General features: G+C 42.7%; 1 protein-coding gene across 2 annotated transcripts in view; it reads right to left on the bottom strand.

The window, feature by feature from the left end:
• The window catches only part of PTPRT (protein tyrosine phosphatase receptor type T), a 444,344-nt gene that overhangs the window by 115,805 nt on the left and 310,350 nt on the right, over window positions 1–18,189 (bottom strand). The window lies entirely within an intron of this gene.

Here is an 18,189-nt window from a genome sequence, read left to right as displayed (position 1 = left end):
CAATTTCCACCGAGCTGTCAATATAATATAACATGCTCCACTGCTCTCCTAACCTTTCCTGATATTATGGGATCCTCGCTTATTTGTAATGAAACACTATGAATAAATCAATGTATGTTAACACACGAAGTCTTCAATTTTTTATTAAGGGCTCCACAAGAATCTAATTCCCAGCTTTGCTGAAAGAGCCTTTGAAAATTTTTAAGTCACTTGCATTATGACAGGAGGAAAATGTTGCATTTTGAGGAAAAGTAAATAGACAATGTTTAAAAAGGAGGGCTTTAATAAGAACAGGATAGGGGGGCTTTAATAATAACAGGATAAGAGACAGAGACTGATGCTACTGACACCAGAGAGGGGGTGAGCGTGTGAATCCTATTATTTGGACAGACAAGAACAATTTAGACAGAGTTGATGCCCAAGATGAGGCAGCATAATAGAGAAGGGCCAAGAATTACACCCAGGCCCACAGAGAAATTACAATTATATTTCACTGAAAATCTACTAATTTTTCCAGGAATTACAATCTGGTTTTAAAGTTTTATTACTTGCCAGAAACCTGAGAAAGAGAGAGATCTTAGCACAACAATCATTAAAACAAACAAACAAAAAAATGCAGAGAGGAGAAATCTTTACACTCACTTCTTTTCTTTAGGTAAGGTGAGGACCATGCAATGCAGCATGGCATAGGACAATATTCTGACAATTCTTTTTGCATCAAGGTACCTCAAGGGAAGGAAATCTGTGTAAAAACACCATGGCAGTTAGAGCGAGCATCACAGACCTTCCCTTAAGAGACATGACCCAGTCAATGCCACAGCCAAACCCAGAAACAAAACTACTTTATCTGTAAGGTAGGAATGGACTGATGCAATCTGTATGCTCTATTTGCAAATCAAGTGCTAGAGAAATAGCAATTCTATAAAATTCCAAAGGGGAATCAGCAAAATAGGAGTTTGGGAAAATGAAAGGGAACGTCCTCCTGCTGGGTCACTGAAAACCACGTTCACAGGATGCTGAGGTAGTAGCCTATGCAAAATCTGTGGTATTTATTTTCAAGCACATTATCTAGAAGGCTATAAATATAAGAGGAAGACGCACTTGTCCTTGATGTCCATATAAATAAATGTATTCAGCTACCTTCACCAGTTCTAAAATCACTACAAAACGAGTTATTTTCTTCATTAAAACACCAATCCCCTTAAGGCAAACAGAGCTAGAAAAGATTTCGAGGAAAAAAAAGTCAAGGAAAGTAACTGATTTTTTAAAAATCTCTTTTGCTGTTGGCTGTAGCAGAGAATATGAGTACAAGGGATCTTAAAACAACCTGGGTTCAACTCACAAGAAGGAGGAAGGGAAAGCATCTGAGAGGGAGTACATTCATGATTTCAGATTCAAGTTTGGGCCAATTTTCAGAGGCTGCTCACTCAAATCAGACTTCACTATTCCCCAAAACTTTTTTTAAGGATATATAAATTATTAACAAAGAGAGATTTGTGGGATAGTCAAATTGTGAGATTATTGTCACTGCAGCAGACTCTCTATTCCAAAATATAGGAATCCTATTAAACCAGGGGATGTGCAGACATTTAGAGAAAGCAATCCTTGTCCCCAAACCATAACATTTAACTTTAATACACGAACAGTACATGGATGCAACACAGAGAATGGGAAAATAATAGTACAAAATTGTGCATGTGGTCTGGTTTCACATTCCAGGCCAGGTTGGACGGGGCGCTGAGCAACCTGGTCTGGTTGGAGATGTCCCTGCTCCTGGCAGGGGGGTTGGACTGGGTGGGCTTTAAAGGTCCCACCCAAAACCATTCTGTTATTCTATGAAACTATGGAAATTTCCAACTCTGGAGTAATTGATAAATACACAGAGATGTCTGGAGAAGAAATACAGCACTTTCCTAGAATAAGAAGGATGCTGAAAAAACCACCTGCTCTTCTAGTTGGTACGCTGAGTATTTATCTTAATTTCTTGTTCCAAGTGTCAAATCATTTCATTACAAAACAAACAAGAGATTCTAATCTAGAGAATGAGATGACTCAATCACTAGAAAGCAGCTGTTCTAAATTATTTTAAAATAATCTATTTTAAAGACAAGCCACATCATACTTCTGTATTCTGAAAAAAAGAAACAATATTAATTCAAACGTTTAAAAACCTAGACAGAAAACAAGCAAGAAAAGACTCAAAAATATACTTAAGAATTTCACTGTGATTGAAAATATTTGTTTTTATTCTGATGCAGAATAAATGCAAATACTAAGATGAAGAAATTTCTCACAAGACCGAAACTCTATGTTTTTTTAACCAGCTCCCTGGTTATCTCCTTCAGAGCAGGCAGCTGTCTGAAGTTGAAAGTCGTCTCTCTTCTCTGCAAATTGGAATGGTTGTCCATAGTTTGCATATATAACTTTGAGCTTACATATAGGCTCCAGGGCAACTTGATGATCCCAAGGAAAAGTTTTAATGGCCAACACTGCTACGGTTCTAATCACACCAAACACCGGTGTAGGCTAAAATCCAGCAAAACCAAGAAATAGACATGAATACATCCTAAATCTTCCTTGGAATCTCCTTCACTGAGTTAACAAAATGGTTCTTAAAGCGAAGCACCAACAGCAGTAATTTGAAATAATCAGAAGGTCAGATGGCACAGGAACTGAGAAGGATAAGGAATAGCTACATTCCCACCAAAACAGGAGGGATGAAACACAGCCCAGCATCCACCCAGCCGGACAGGAATGATTTACTTAGGAGGTACACAGACGATCCAGGTTCCTGGTCAACTGTGCAAAATTTGGCTACGTGAGGCCAAATTCTTTGTAAAATGTAAAACAGGTCAACAGCACAAGTTCAAGTCTACTGGAAACTACCGAAAAAGGCTTTTATATTTAAATTCCCAGTGTTCAGTCATATATAATTGCTGCTATAGACTACAGAGAAAAAAAATAAGAACAGATCAGCGTAACAAATGGGATGGTTAGCGAGTTCAGTCCTTGTTGTTATTTAAGTAAACATCCAAATGCCAGTGCACTCTCGGTCCCCATCAACCAGAAGCATCCCCTCTTATTCCATCCTCTCCGTTTTTTATCCTATTTAAAAGTTCAGAGTATTAACTCCCTGAAATCACTGAGCAAATACTACGTTAACAAGCACAAAGATGAAGATATAATATTGAGAGCATAAGCACAGATCTTCTCTCCTTCACAGAGCCTAATTTAACACAATTTTCTAGGGAAATGCAAACCTTTGCTACTGTCACCATCTGCGACTGTAAAACTTCTATCAAATTACGAGGACTTATAAAACTTTAAATGTAAAGGGAAAGACCATAGCAGAGGTATCAGCTAAACTAGGAAGCAGGCGGCTATTTTCCACTGAAAATCTTTCTTCAGAGGAAAATATATAATTAAGAAATTATTTTAAAACCCCTCCCATAAGCCACTTGGATTCTGCCATACTGCACAGGTGTATGGGCAACAGTGTGTCCACACAAACAAAAGGAGATTGTGATACTGGAATATATTATTATATGGCTTCATGAGGCATAGCTCAAATATGTCTGTTCAGCCTGAGCATCTGCCGCTGACTGGGGCACAAAACCCTGCAAGAAAGTTAAGGCTGTTCAGCCTGGAGAAGAGGAGGCTCCGGGGAGACCTTAGAGTGGCCTTCCAGTGCCTAAAGGGGGCTGCGGGAAAGATGGGGAGAGACTCTTCAGCAGGGCCTGGGGTGACAGGACAAGGGGTAATGGTCTCAAAATAGAGGGAGGTAGATTCAGATGAGATATTAGGAAGAAATTTTTTATGCTGAGTGTGGTGGAGCACTGGCCCAGGTTGCCCAGAGAGGCGGTGGATGCCCCATCCCTGGAAACATTCCAGGCCAGGTTGGATGAGGTTCTGAGCAACCTGATCTGGTTTGGAGATGTCCCTGCTCCTTGCAGGGGGGTTGGACTTGGTGGGCTTTAAAGGTCCCTTCCCACCTAACCATTCTATGATTCTATGACTTTACAATCTGCCCGAGAAGCTGAATTACCGTTCAGTGGTTCACCCTCCACCTCAGCGGCTATGCCGTGTCCAGTGCCCGGGCGCACGCTCAATCTCTACACCACACTCAGCAAACACAGACAGTAACCAAAGTCTGGTGAATTTTACTCCAACTTTGCATGGTGAAAGCAGGGGGAAACTTTGTCCTGCGCTTTTTAAAATAAAAGTATTGGTAAGCATAGTTGAAAATTGGAGGTTAAAACAAAAAAAAAATCCCTTTAGAAAAATGGGTACATATTGTTAAAAATGTGGTAATTAAACAGTGAAACGGACTGTCAAGTGACATGATAAATTACCCTTCGGGTTTAGATGTTCTTTTGGAAGAATGCATTACTGCACGATCATGAGGCCCTATGCTTAATACAAGAACAAATGGTGATAAAGATTCTCATCACTTCATTGCAATGGTCCTGCTTGCCCTCCGCTACTAAAATCCTGTGGGAACCCTGGATGGCTGTTCAGATTCCCTTTCATCTCTTAAATAAATAAATTAACAAGACAGAATATTCTGCTCAAATCACGGCTGATGTATCCATTTAGCCTTCCCATACATTTGATGCATTTGAGTAAGCTTTCACACTGATGAATAACTCGCTTGTCAGGATTTCACGTGTTTGTAACCTTAAAACCGGGGGCAGCAAACTCTAATGCATCAGGATTGAAAGCTTGCCAGTCAAGGCAAAAAAATACGCTTATGTTTCTTCCCACAGCAATTGATCCCAGTGTACACACTACTTCATCTTATATCTTTTGTCATATGGAATTAATCAACCACGGCGAGTAAAATTTTGCTCTCTACAACCACATTCACCATCAAACATGAGGACTTTAAGCTTTCCCTCTGACTTCAGCAATGGCAGCCAGCTGGAATGCAAATGCTAAACACTGCTGTTAAATCAAACACCATTTTGTAGGTACATTATGCAATCTTATATCTATTTTCCATTTTAGTGACAGCCTGCACAGCAGTTTGAGGAAGGCATCTGAAACCTATAAATCCATTACATTATCCCCTGCATTCCCATCGACGTTTTATGTTCCTGTCTTTACGAAACAGCCCATTCTGCCTCTCCATACTCCTCATACAATACACAGTCCCTAACTTCTGGGGATGCTTTGGAGCTGACAGGTAGCAGCAACTGCTTTTTTACTGCCTTTTTTTTTTTTTTTTTTCCCCTTTTCAGTTAGTAAAGCCCCAAGACTGACCCCATCTCTTGCCATGGATAAGAGAGGAGCCAGAAGGAGGAACACTGCAGAGCCGTTATATGCATGACCATGCCAAGGTCAGAACCTGGGTCCGCAGGGGCACCCTGACCCGTGTCTTTCACTTTATTGATCCAGAAAAAAAGAAAGATTTTCCTGAGTTATCACTATTTTCAAATTCCTGTCTTGTGAAGCAAGACCTGGAATCAAGACTTTTTTTAATCCATTGGTTCTTATCACATCGAGCTGCATCCAGGGGCACGGCGGGGTGGGTTCCCTGCAGAAGGGGCACTGGGAGCGAGGATCCCCAGTGACCATCAAAGGTGTCAGCTCCTCCTGTGCTGCTCGGCAAGCGGGAGACGAGGAGGGCAGCCTGCCCACCCGACCAGAACAGCTCGGCAGCCAGAGTCACACCCCGCACCAGGGCTGTGCTCCCCTCTCCTGTGCCCTGTGGGAATTGTGTGACACCACGGCATCCCGGCTGGCCTGCTCTAGCTGATAGCAAAGGCTGATATCAAAATCACTAAAATAAGAAAATAAAGCTGCTGCCATGCCAGAAATGGAAAAATGCAGATCAGTCACAGCTTTTTGTCCTTTTTTTTTTTTTTTTTCTTTTTTCTTCCAAAGGGGCCCCTCATTTTGAGAGATGTGCTACTTCCCAGCTGCATTATCCTCTCCTGAACTAGAATCTCTGCCATTTAACCAGAGGACAACCAGGCAGGCTCAGTGGTGCACAAGCCTGACTTAGCGGTAATTAAGTCCAACCTAGTGCAGCTTTAGAGAAGCTCAATACTCAGCTGTCAGAAGCCCCGCACCAGCGCATTCAGACTCCACCGCAGAGCAGAACATCTCCTTGACTGCCAGCTATGGTCCCGCCTGCCCAGCACCTGCAGGCTACAGAAAAGTCACTTCCCCCCATGCTCTCCTACACCATTTCCTCCAATTTCATAACCAGGTCAGCAAAAAAAAAAAAATCACAAATGGATGAGAAACAAGTTTGTCACAGGCAAAGTGGGATTCTTCCAGGGCTAGAAATCATTATGCAACTCAGAAGGGCGCAGAGAGAAGGGAGTCAGGTACCAGTGGAGAGCGCAGGATGCCTTGCACAGGCTTCAGCGCTGCAGATGGAGGGGACAGGGAACTAAATGAAAGGCTTCATGATTGAAAATACCTTGGGAAACAATAGGCTATTTAGTTTTTAATCTTGCTTCACATATTCCACTGCATGCTCTAATAAAGCCTACAAGCAAACTTCATTTTCCCCCCATTTCCCCAAAATAAACACAAATAAACCGATGCATTAAAGTCTGGCAGAAATACCCTTGAACTCAAAGTTATCCAAATGTTTCCTTCGCTTCCTGAGTCGCTGGCTTCAGGGACTTCCCCAAGACAGGTGTTAAGAAGCCACGTGCAATGTGTACTAACCGTGCAAAAGACTTTTTACGGTGGAAGGAAGCCAGCTCTAGCTCGTGGTGTCTACTGGAAATGTTTTCTTTGCATTCAGCGTGTCCAGAGGGTGTGCAAGGTGAAGGTGTTTCACCGAGCATCTCACCTGCTCCATTTCAGGCATCACTGACATTCCAACAATTTTGCAAGGCTTCTCTTCAGTTCATACTACATCTGGATTACTCTCACTTAGTCAACACTGAGTTTCTGAAACACATCTTCTTGAACCTGAGTGTGTATCATTCACAGCACAGCTAACATCAAAAGCAGCTTCAGATTTCAGTGCAAAGAACAGCAAGGACCAGCCATCCCAACCACAGCTCTCCCTTCCCACCTTCTAGCTGGACCTGACAACAAGAGAATTAGTAAGATGTTCTTAGAACTGGATAAATATCCCTTACACAGACCAGCCCAGCAGCACCAGTCAGCATGAATCATAGAATGGTTAGGGTTGGAAGGGACCTTCAAAGGTCATCCAGTCCAACCCCCCTGCAAGGAGCAGGGACATCTTTGACTAGATCAGGTTGATCTGGCTTCTCCCTAGTCACACCACACCAGGTGAAGTGATGAAGATTTAATTGTCCCCTCCTCTTCAGTGACACCTCTTAGAATCAGGGTTTAAGCTGAATAATGACAATCAGCACTGCTAAACTCACACCTGACAATGAAACACCTTGTCCCAGCCTGAGATGTACTTAAGAATGAAAATCAGCTCTTTTCTTCCCCACAGCCTCTTGCTCAGGGTCACTCCCAGAAACCGCGCTTCCATGGCAAAACACCGCTGTACCGACAGCTCCCAAATGCTTTCAGAAGCTGATGCAATACGGGGAGTAAATTACAAAGTAGTATCTCTGTCAGCTGAAACCCACCAGCAAAGAGCAGCTACAGATTCATCAAAGCCCAAGCTTTTGTTACACCGATTTTTCTGCAAAAATCTTTAGCTTCTAGTGTTAATTCTACATCTAATCCTGACAAAACTGCCATTTTGGCAGACAGTTAAAGATGTTGCCTTTTGCTTTCCAAAGGTGAGACGTAATTGTTGCTTTGTGTAATTGCAAAGGGCTTATTCCTCCTGCTGCAGAGACTGCTCCAGGTTCCCAGTCAGAGGAGAACTGGCACCGTCCCCACTCCTGTTCACAGCGTCGCTGTCTGATAACACTCGCCGCTTACGTTTCCAAGGCTGATGTCAAGCAGAGCACAAATCATAAACAACCAGGGCCCTGGATGTGGGCTATACATTTGATTTCAAGTTCAAAGCTGAGAGTGCCAGAAGTGGAGGACTCAGCACCGTATTTTCACATCAAAGCGCACAAATATTTACACAGCTCACCTCCACGTTTCAGCAGCAGTCTCACTTGGGTGTAGAAGATAAGGCCTGAAGAACACAAGGAACCTCTTCTTTTCCACATACATTATCAGAGTTGCTTGTTTTCTTGAAGAGAATAGGAGAGGGGCACAATCCCTATACAACACCCCTCTGGCTGTTGCTTGGTGTGCTTTTTCAAGCAGTGCAATACTAGAGATTGTATTCCCCCCGACCGCTTGAGGTGACCTCTGCTAATATGGTCACAACAAGCTGACACCTATAGGAATTACAAGAAAATACATCTCTCTGGATGCTGAGGGAAGCAGGAGTGCATCCCGGTGCGTAGCTTTCTGCACGCATCCCACCTGCCCTGACTGCGATGGAAAGGGAGGCACGCGCGCGGGGAGCAACGCCTGCGCCATCCAGCACCCAAGCAAATGTTCTGAGCCCAGTAAACCACTCAGACACATATTTAGCTTCCTTTACTGCCAAGGGAATTTTAAGTGCATGTTTATAGGCTCACGACAAAAGCAGAGGATAAGTGAATCAAGCCCAGAGTTGCACTCTTACCCTAACATCAACCTGTAACAACTCACACAAAAAATGAAAAATTTATCTGCAATGAAGGAATCGCAGAGCACTAAGGATGAGAACTCACTTGTAAATCAGTTCTGACACAATCCAGGACCCAAACTTTTGGCCTATCTTTCCTCTTTCATGCAAGCATCCCTAAATCTAACTTTATTTTTATATGTTATTTTCTGATACTTCCTTTTTTGCCTGCATTTTTCAATTTTCAGACTCAGAGCAGAAACACTGCATCTCAAACACAAAATACCCACAGATAAAACGTGTAAGAGGTGTCATGCTTTGCTTGTCATCAAATAATCTGATTACCTGTACCTTGCCATGCTCTTCATACACTACTATTTTCTAAGATGAGTTTGTCACAGCATGCCAGAAAGGCAGAATATATTAAAATGAAGGTATGACCATTTTTTTGGAATTATGTTAAGACAATTACTCCGGCTGCAGGTTCTACAGCTGTCTCTCAAGTTATCCCAACTTTGGATTTTCCTCACCAGAAAGATCAAAAACCAGCTGTACAGGGGAAGTAACAGATGGAAATAGGCTGTGCAATTTTCTTTACTCTTCCTGTCTAGCATAATTCACAAAATACAGGCTGGCCAGTTGCAAAGATTTTGAAAACTGCTGCAAGTCAAATTCAGCATCATGAAACAGAATGGAAGACAACCCAGCTCCCCCACCAAGGCACACCTGCCATAAATAAGAGGGTAAGAAATTCTTCCTCATGCCAATGTAAAAGTCCTTGTTTTAATGTTCTAAGTAATAGGAAATAAATCCACCTGAACTGCTTCAGCCAGCAAAAAAGTCAAGTTGCTTCTGCAATATTCTAGCAGAAAAATGGTCAGCTTTGCAGTGAGATAACAAAGTGAAGAAAATAAATTTCTATATGCAAAATATTTGCTTGGAATTTAGTGGTTAAGATGCTATCTTGCATATTAGTATTTATAGCGAGACGAAACATATTTTTCGTGAGTAGCTCTGCAAAAGCAGACATGGTTGAGATTCTCATGAATATTCCTCAGCTGATCACATAGCTGGAATTTGATGAGTAGAGCTGCTAGCCCGGGTCTTGCTATAACAGTGCCATAAAATGTAAGGAGCCACCCCATCTCCCAGGTGTGAATCTGGGGAAATGGAGGAGCAGAGGGCAGGACCTGGTAGAGAGCACGGTTTTACTGGGAATGACTCCAGCCTCTATGCAATATCTTCTACCCTGAAATGGAGGACCTCCAAACTGGGAACATCTGGGAGCCAAGCAGCTCGTGACAGCTGCATTAGGAAAAGCATTAGAAGCTCTGCAGCTGCAGCAACAAAAAGAAATACCACCATGGCTGAGGCATCAACCCTTGCCAGGGCGTGAGGTGCCCCTACGTCTGCACACACCTTCTCAGGCGCTACAGCACGGGTGGGATGACCAGACTGAAGGAGACTTGTACACAGCACCCACGGCAGCACAGACCCTATCTCAGAGCGGTGCAGAAGCCGAGCCTCTGGGGTAAACAGCCTGCTGCCTCTCCGTCCTAAAAATCTTTTCTGATGACCTTTTTACATCTCAACTATATACATTTCGTATCGTCTAAACCTCAAAGGACTCGTCCTATGTTTTTATTTGAAAAAGCCACTCAGTTCCCCTAAAGCATGAATTCCTAATCATCACATAGCATCCTCCCTCTTCCCACCCTTGCTGGAAAGTTCCTGCCCCCTTTTCTCACCCGGGGGCATACGACTTCACACTGTAATTTTCCTTTCCACCCTCATCAAAATATTTCATCAGAAAGAACGAATCCTGTGCCTGATATATCAGGGCCTTTAAAGCAGCTTCACAGTGTTTACACCCAGAGGGCTTTCATTCGTGTGCAGACTGTTTACGGCTTTTGCTGAATAAAGTCACCGTTGCTGGTTTCCCTCTTGAATAAATCCTGGCCCTGATTTTCTAATGTCCTGGGGAGAGACTAAAGTCAGAATTGAGCTGGAAATCCTCCATCACCTTGGAAAAACAATATCCCTTGTTCCTCAGGACATAACTGCTTTAGAGCAAATAACTGGGATATGGTTTTTGCAGATACTTTGGGTACTACATGAATAAAATCTTATTACTACTGCAGAAGAGGTTATCTCCAATCAGGTTTGCTGCAGTAAGTTTTCTGGTCTATTCACCCAAACTATATTTTCACCAAAGCCAGAGGCTGTAAAATGCACAGTGTATAAAGCAAGTTAAATATTCCTACCAAAAAAAAAGTTTCAATTTTTTAAAGTGACTTCCCCCGTCTCTGAGCTATCCATTAGCTGGAAGTGAGCCACATCTCATTGAACACCTAAATACTCTTTGTGGAGGGAAAAACCATGCAGTAGCCTAAGTGCAGAAAATGTGTTCAGAAGTCTGAACCTGAAGCAAAGTTCCCCCCCAGCTCTTCAGAGTGCTGCAGTATCGGGGGGCATCTCACTCGCCCTGTGCCCAGGGCACTGGAAAGAACTGGTCAGAGGACAGGACATAAAAAGCAAGTGCTCACTACCCACTGAAAAACTGTGAAAAAAATTGTACCATGATCCTTCTCTCCCTGTGATGTTCTACTTGTAGCTGCTTTATCTGGGCAGAAATGTTTCTCTTCCCTGTGACTCTTCACTCCTACCAGACAGTCAAGAGAAAAATGACCGTATGGATGCCCACATACTTCTCTTTCCCATCACCATGTCACCCTGGCTCTCCTGAGTGCCATTATCTCACTCATCCGCTCTGAGTTACCGAACTAGGATCCCAGATTTATTTTGAAGCTTGGTGTAGCCCCTGTTCATCACTGCACAAGGTGAGAGGCTCCGGTGTGAAACCTGAGCAGGGAAAACACAAAAGCAGTTTATTTTCACCAACACTGAAATCCTGCTTTCTTCACTTATAACTGCCCGGTTGAAAGAGAGGAATATGTGTCCAAATGGACAAGCACGAGAGCTGCACCCATGAAGGCCACACACAGAGCACTCGGAGCCAAGGCTGATTCACTTTGTTCGCACAAGGACAAAGCAAATCCAGCTTTAGGCCCTTCTCCCCATGTTACATTGATTTTTGGTTTTTATTCAATTTGAGAAAACACAGGCAATTCACTCAAACGCTGACTAGCAAAGACATAACTGTATTATGCACATTATGGTATATTTTAAGTTGTACAGGTTTTTTTCAGCTCTATTATTTTGTTTTCTGAAAGCACACTGTGACCACGTGAATGAATAGCAAACTGTTAAGATCTCTAGATACCTCTCAACTCCAATTCTGATTTTATGGTCCTGTAATCAACTTCCAAGCCACATGAAAACACTTCTATTGCACTTTTTAAAATGTTTTGCAAAACTTGGTATGATATACCTGCTGTACTCCACTGCATTTGCCTGCTCTGAAGATCAAAACAAGACTGAAGAAAGATTCAATTCTATTGCCTTTTTTAATGGTCTGTTGGATTTTCCTTTTACTTCATCTGTAGGAATGTAGTCAACTATAAATTGTGTTAACTGGATAATCCATTAGATTGGCTCAATCGCCTTTTCTTTGTGCTCCACACTAGCAGCGATATTCCAAGCAGTCTTCACTGCTTCCTTCTTTTTTATTACCAAATTCCTTGTGATGCTCCAAAGACTGTTTGGATTGGATTAGGTTGCATTAAAAGGCATCACAGTTCAAAATGTCTCACAAGGCGCAGTTTTAAGTAGTCCAATTTATCGTTCCAACTTCCCCCTTTCGGATAATCTAGCTCTGCTGCTTCTTTGCTTTTCACTAATGAGCTGGAAAATCAAGCACACCAAGCTATCGGATGAGTCTGACTAGGTCCACCTCTGCTTTATAAATAAGTAAAAACTCTATAAAAACTGTACCTCATCTCTTTGCTCCCCCCATTCAAGCCCTCCACTGTGGCAGGGATCTTTCCTGGCCTCCACGAGCACCAGTGGGAACTTGCACTGGATCTGTCCTATTTGGTGCAATTATCCCCAGCTCTTGAAGCATTTTGAGGGGGCAGAAGTAGAAGAAAATAGCTTGGCTTCCCACTGACACCGTCACACGGGGCCAAGAAAAGCCACGTTCCAGCCATCACTGCTGCGTCAACGTCTGGATGCAGAGCTGGAGCGGGTGGCAGGGAGGCAGAGCAGCGGCACCGTGATGAGCAACCAGAGGAAGCCAAGGGGTTTTAATCATCATGGTGAGGAGGTGAACAAGGTTAATTGCTGCAGACTTACACTGTGCATGCTAGGAATCACAGAATAAAACTAAACTTGAAAGGCTCAAGCACTTTTCAAAATGTACTTCGTTAGATTTCAATTATAAAGCAAAATTAGAGGACCACAGAACAAGAAACAGTGCATATTTTCTCTGAGGAGGAAGAAACTATTTTCTCCCTCTAAGGCATTTCTTTTAGTACTCTCTCCCTCACTGTCCCATATTTCCAAAAACTGTAACCCCAAGCCATACCTCCTACACCGCAAGATGACTGCAGCAGGGCAATGGGAGCAAAAGGCAGGAAGAAACCCTTCAGGCTCCGAATCCAGACTTTTGCAACCCCAGGCAAGTACGTAAAGGACACTGAGTCACCGTGATTCGCACAGCCGATCATCCTAATGCCACTCTCTCCTCCACACATCCAGAGTACGCTTTCAGATCTTGACATCACATTTTTTTTTTCCTTTGGATGCTTGACGTTCTGCAGGCTATTTTAAAGGTGACTAAGAAAAGGAAGCCAGGCAGGAGAGCGGAATGTGCTGTACAGTGGTACAGGGAAATTCAGGGGAAGCAAGTAGTCCAGGGGTTTTCATAAATCAAAAATGGGTAGAGTATGTACAAACTCCTGTAAGGACTCAGAAAAAGGCTTCAAAAATCTAAATGACAACATTAGAAAAGGTATGTCTATTTGTGGTCAGGCTTGAGCTGCCGTAACTTCCACACAAAAGCCCTTGATTAGCGCAGGCCTATATTTTCTAATAGTCTCAGTGATTCATCATTTACACCTCAAAGCCTATGGCAGCTCAGTCTGAAAGAGGAAAAAAAATAATTGCTTCTCATTGGACATATGAAAGCTGTAGATACCGTACTTCGTGCTAGTTTTTCTAGACAGATTTCAAAATTTTTCAGACCTCTTATATGAGTTCTCCAGATCCAGTGGTGGAAAGACAGCAACAGGTCGAAAAACAGAAATGTAGAAATATTATGTTTAGCCATACCTAAAAGGTAAATAAAATAGTTTCAACTGGCTGCTGCCTGAACTTACCCTGAGAAAAATACCAGGGCATTTCATCGAAGGAAAAAGATCCTACAATTGACGTTTTGAGCTTGCTACAAAGTGTAATTTAAATAGACTTACCAGCTGCTGCTGCCCTTACTGCAGTATCAGCGCCTTTTACCCACAAGCATTCAGATTCTGAATGGTAGTAATGAGAATGAGAATTTGAATGTGGCGCAGCTTAGGCTCCCAAGTATAAAACATGAGTAGAGTAGCATCAAAATGTGGCAAATTAGAGTGCAGACACCTGGTCCTGAAAAGTCATGCAGAAAACTTAGTTGATACTGCTTCTCCTTGTTTCTTATTAAAATAATTTGGAGGCTTGAAAGTGAAACAGATTTATTAATTCACTGGGGAGCCAGAGAGAGTCATCACACAGTAATGGAAAGGCAGATTTTTCTATTGATTCAAATTAAGGGTAATTTATCAAAAAAAAGCGCCATGATTTGCATGAAAGACGTCGCCCAAAGACACAGCAGTCTGAGTGTGTTTTGATATGTTTCACGCACACACACAGACCGTTCAGCGCAGCTCTGCCAGCAGAAGGCATTAGCTGGCAGCGCTGCTCTGCAGCCACGTCTTTAGTTTACGATCGCCCAGCAAGATAAAACTGATCGGTCAGAAGACTTGGCTCTGAGATAACCCAATCATTAGGCACTGCAAGAGAAGCTGCTCCCCTCTCTTAATCTATTACAAGCAATCTGGTCATTCTTATCCACTCTGGCCCTCCGAAGCAAGGAAAGCTGACCATTCGATGGCTTCGGTGAGCCCCTGGACCCCTTGTCAACTGTCTTTGTCCCTGTGGGAAACATGAGGTGCCTTTGTTGCACAGTTTTTAGCCCTGGGAAATAGAGAGGAAATCTGAACTACTCCCAGGGAGTTTGGTTTACCGCAGAGGATATAAGAGTGTACGTCTTGCTTCCAGAAGTATTGGTGTTTTCTATATCCAAACCATTTACCAAAGGAAGGCTATTGCTTCATGCAGAAGCTTAAGTCTTCCAGGTTCGGTCTTTCTCAAACTTAGACTTGAATCATCAACAATAACCTAGACAAACTGTGATGCCAGAGAGAATACAGCAGGCTCAGAGAATCTCTGGGGCATTCCTGTACACCTCAACAAATGAATGCACAAACATTTCACAGAATCATAGAATGGTTTGGGTTAGAAGGGACCTTCAAAGGTCATCTAGTCCAACCCCCCTGCAAGGAGCAAGGACATCTCCAACCAGATCAGGCTGCTCAGAGCCCCGTTCAACCTGGCCTTGAATGTTTCCAGGGATGGGGCATCCACCACCTCTCTGGGCTCCACCACCCTCAGTGTAAAACATTTCTTCCTAATATCCAATCTAAATCTACCTCCCTCTATTTTGAAACCGTTACGCCTAACATTTTCCTAACATTCCTACCATTTAGATGCTCTCTCTCCTTTTCAGTGCCATGTTCATTACAGCCAGAGTTACAGGGACAGTGCCACGGGCTACACACTGGAGTGCCAGTAGGACCAGGTGGGTGTAGCACTGGTGATCAAGAACACTATTGCCTTCCTCATCCTTCTCAGCTGTGGCAAGGAGCATCACTCCTGGGTACCACCTTCAGCTCCCCTGAGATAGCTATTGGAACACTGGATTCCCTTCCTCGGCTCTCAAGATATTTCTTCTAGAGCTCCTCATCATAAAGCATTCATGTTTATGAGAAAATCTGTTGTGAATAAACGAGTGTAAAACACCAAAGAAAGGCACATTGCATTCACCATGTCACCTTGCTGTCATTGCTGCTGCCAGACCACAAGCAAATTTATCAGACGTTTACTCTCTGTGAACGGGCGATTTGTGCAGCACGCTGGGCACGTGTGCAAGTTATTGATCTCAGTAAGCTAAATTTTCACAAGGGACTTCAGGCAGCTTCCATTTGCATATGCCTGCTCTGAACGGTCAAGGATTTGATCGAAGCAATTCCTCTCCTCAAGTCACAGAGTGGCTCATTTGAACAGACTCCTCAGCTCGTATTTGCATATATAGAGTTTAATACCAGAGACACACATAAACAGGAACGTCAGCTTTATGAAAATCCTACTCTTGGGGGAATTGCTCTGTGGAAAACAATAGTAAAAAGCAGGATTCAATGTAAATCTTACAGTGAAGGGAAAAAACCCACTTATTACATGACTAGGAAAAGTGGATAAAATGCTGAGAAGCCTCTTAACAAAGGCAAATTATCACACAGCGTGAATGGCAAAGGGATCGTTTACATTCCTAGTCCGTAAAAAGCAGAGATTAATACAGCTAAAAAAAAAAAAAAAGTTAAATTTAACGAGTAACTCAAGTCTTCAAACAAACTGCCAGTTTAATAAAGCTGAATGACAGGGTCAAAGTGTTGGGAATAAAATCTCAAGGTTCTGTTAGCAGAGAGAACATTCACGGATCGAGTGAGAGGAAGAAAAGGTGATTTAGCACTGAAAGAAATAATTACTCTTCAAATAAATAATTAGAATGAACATTTATATTGTCTTTTCTTCCCCTCTGAATGTCCCCAAAACTCAAGTTTAGTTTACATACTTAGCTAATTAAAGCCCTAAAAATAATATCATTTTTAATGAGCCATTTCTGGAGAAAACGAGCATAACTTAAAATAGACCCAGGCACTTTGATTACTGCCTCAAGTTTATATTAGTTTTCATGGTGCAATAAATTTTTTAAAAATTGCCTCCTGCTGATCTAGTTATGATTCCATTTTTAAGCAATTTTTAAAAATTAGAAATGTATTGCAGATTTTCATTCTTAATGGCTTAAATTTAATTAAAAAAATGCATTGAAGTTGGCAAAGAAAATACTGAACCAGATTCTCAGCTGATTTAAAGAGGAAAACGTTACTGAAGTTGGAGGTAGCAGAGCTGGGTGGTTTGTACGAGTTGGTCGTTTTGCAGAAACACCAATCTCTCCACCTGCCAGCCTTACAAATCCACTTCTCACTCTAAGTGTCAAGCTGGGTCCAGCTCTTCTCATGTGTCAAATGTTGGCTAAGCAGACCCATGAGTCTTTTTTTCAAACCCTGTTTCTTTTAATTGAGTCACAGAAACCCAGTGTGACCAGCACATGACGAAGAGGCATAGCGAAGCACGGAACACTGCTGTGGAGCACCAGTTGCGTAGGGCTAACAAGTTTTAACTCCTCGGAGCATGGAACTAAACTATCCATGAATTAAGACAGGACTGCTCCCTCCAGAAAGTTTACACAGTCACCTCTCATGATTGCATCTACTTCCCCCAGCGACGTCCATCTGCTACGTATGGGCTACGTACTGCCACTAGCAGATCCACAGGGAGCTACTGTTCACCACGTGGATTCTGCAGGCCCAAATACTCAGCTGACAATTAGAATGAGAACGGTGAGACAGATCTAATCACAGCGTGCCTAGGACAGCATTGAACGAGTCAAGATGCAATGTGAAAACACATCCATCACGGAATCAGACTGACCCCGAAACGCTGACAACGTTAACAGAAGCAAGACAAGCCCGAATTGCTCTTTAGAAACTCTTTTGAAAAGTACCACTTTGCAGTCATTCAGCATGTCATCATAACCTCAGGATACCTCCCAAAACAAGAAGCAGAGCTCCTATAATTAGAAAACAGCAAAGGATGTTCATTCCAGGTACGTTTCTCACATTAGAAGTACAGTACGAGTACTCTAAGTGCAAAGAGAAGTAATGCAAGTACAAGAGCACAAGCTCCACTCTCACACGAAGTCATTATTTTAAAGTCTCTGATGTCTGCATGATCTGCTGCTCACAAAATTCATCTGCTGAGAGCACTCTTTCCACTCTCACAGCAATGAGGACCTGCTTAGTTTCAGATACCGGCAGGTATGTGGGATTTTGTTCACCCTTTTTTCGCTCTCAAGCACAGTTACTTTTATTTTTACTGTCATATTGTCAAAAAAACAATGACCTGAGAACACAGCTGCTAGAAGCACTTACATTGCAAACACTCAGACACAAGGTAAGGTCCCACACAGACTCGCCCTTTGCAGTGCCTGTGACACCCAAAAGAGGCAAAGGAACGGAACCATTTCCATGGAACGGTACTGGCCAGGGACCACAGCTGGAAACAAGGGAAGAAAAACCAGTTTTGGTTAAGAGCCAAGAAGAACCAACAACCAAACTCCAAGTCCACTGTTATTAGACAGGTTTATAATTGTAATTATTTAGAACTTGGATGCAGAAGCATCCAAAAACTCAATAGCCAAGGCTATTCTTACAGTGTATGCATTCTGAATGAAGGTGGTGGCCCCAGAAATCTCTCCAGAAGTCAGATTTGAGTCAGATTTCTATAGAGTT

The sequence above is a fragment of the Chlamydotis macqueenii genome, chromosome 16, assembly GCF_036417535.1.
Source record: "Chlamydotis macqueenii isolate bChlMac1 chromosome 16, bChlMac1.mat, whole genome shotgun sequence".
Classification (NCBI taxonomy): domain Eukaryota; kingdom Metazoa; phylum Chordata; class Aves; order Otidiformes; family Otididae; genus Chlamydotis; species Chlamydotis macqueenii.
Note: the sequence above shows the minus strand (reverse complement) of the source record. Positions and strands in the feature narration are given on the sequence as shown.